Source organism: Chinchilla lanigera, unplaced genomic scaffold, assembly GCF_000276665.1.
Source record: "Chinchilla lanigera isolate Chin_1 unplaced genomic scaffold, ChiLan1.0 scaffold00005, whole genome shotgun sequence".
NCBI classification, from domain to species: domain Eukaryota; kingdom Metazoa; phylum Chordata; class Mammalia; order Rodentia; family Chinchillidae; genus Chinchilla; species Chinchilla lanigera.
In genome coordinates, this window is record NW_004955406.1 from 30,298,310 (window position 1) to 30,299,998 (window position 1,689).

The 1,689-nt window shown below is 37.6% G+C and overlaps 1 pseudogene; it reads left to right on the forward strand.

Moving 5' to 3' along the window:
- The first annotated feature begins 959 nt into the window (after positions 1-959).
- LOC102028057 lies at positions 960-1,357 on the forward strand (annotated as a pseudogene).
- The last annotated feature ends 332 nt before the right edge of the window (positions 1,358-1,689 follow it).

Below are 1,689 nucleotides of genomic sequence, written 5' to 3' on the forward strand. Positions count from 1 at the left end.
TGAAATCTAGAAGATTATTAGCAACTACTTTTCAAACCTGTACACCATTAGATTGGAAAATTCAAAAGAAATTGATAGATCCTTAGATACACGTGAATTACCAAAACTAAACCAAGAAGATGTAAAAAATTGAATCATCCAGGAACAGGCAATGAAACTGAAAATAAAATCTACCAAGAAAAGCCAAGGTCAAGATGGATTCATGACTGAATTGTACAAAGACTTCAGGGAAGATCTAGCACAAAAACTCTTCAAACTCTTTAATAAATTAAAATGTTTTTATAAGTTTTAACTTTAATAAGTTAAAGATGGTATGACAGTTCATTACGAACCCCCAAAATCTAATGTAGTATTGGGCCATGTTAACGGTGGTAGAGTATTTAGGATGAGGGAAGTGATAGGCTCACTTCTCTGTGAACCTATTGTAGCAGAAGCATCACTACATTTCTGAACTCCAGACTATGACAAGATGATGGCAGCCTTGGAGTTCTTCACAGTCCTTGTTCTTTTCTCAGTATACCACTCCCTTGCACCATCTCATCTCTATAGCAACATATGGTAGTGAAAATGGTGTCCTGTATGAAGATACCTCCTCAAAAGAGCATTAGCTCAAGGGAAGCAGTGCAAGTTTCTAATTGTTTGTCCTAGGGGAATTGTCTATTTTTTAGATTCAGATGTGATGTGTTTTTCTATCAGGCAACTGTATGTATCATTTCCTCTCATGCCTGCAATTATCACTTATATATTGATAACCCCACCCAGACTATACCTACAGTCAGATACTATTTGACAGAGGGAGGTTGGCAAAAAGCTTCTGAGAAAGTTCTACTTTCATTTAAAAGGAAGACAAGAAAACGTCTTTTCTCTTCCTGGTAGATGGGAATAAGAAAGCAGGAAACCATGTCCATATTTCTTGGCAGAACAAAAGTGGCTACAAGACTTGACTTCTCCCATAATCCATGGCAATAGCAAAGGAAGACCTTGCTGCTGGAAGAAAAATGAATGTTACTACTGATTTGCAAGAAGTACGGAAGGCTGGCCTCATCCATATTTGTCTATCACAGGGAAAGCAAAGCTGTTCAAGTCTTAGGCAAAAACCAAGCCCATTTTGTGTGCTTGCACCCAACTTGGATGAGCCTGAGTATGTTGAGTTGGTAGAAGCCCTTTGTGCCGAACATCTCAACCTAATTAAAGTTGATGACCAGCAAGAAACTGAGGGAATGAGTAGGGCCTTGTAAAACTGACTACAAGGAAAATGAGTGAAATGGCTGGCTGCATTTGTGTAGTGGTTAAGAACTATGGCAAAGAATCTCAAGCCCCAAATGTCATCAAACTGTACTTCAAATGCAAGAAATGAACACATAAAAAAATTGGCTCATGTTAAAAAGGAAAAGTTAATGACCCTCATTGCCACAATTAGCCTCCCTGTTGTCAGAAGAACAGCTGGGTTCTGGCTGATGTTGCACAGAACAGAGGTGAAAAGTAATGTTTATGTTCTTTATAACATCATCTAGTTACTGAATCAACCAACCCTAACTACCACCCTATGTCTGATTCTCTTTTTTATTTGAGATAATAAATTTCCTGATTGTTCAAGTCAGTCTTGAATTGGATTTTTAGTGACTTGAAGTCAAAAACATCCTGTATTTTTAGTAGGTATCTGATTGTACTCACCCATACACATTTGTT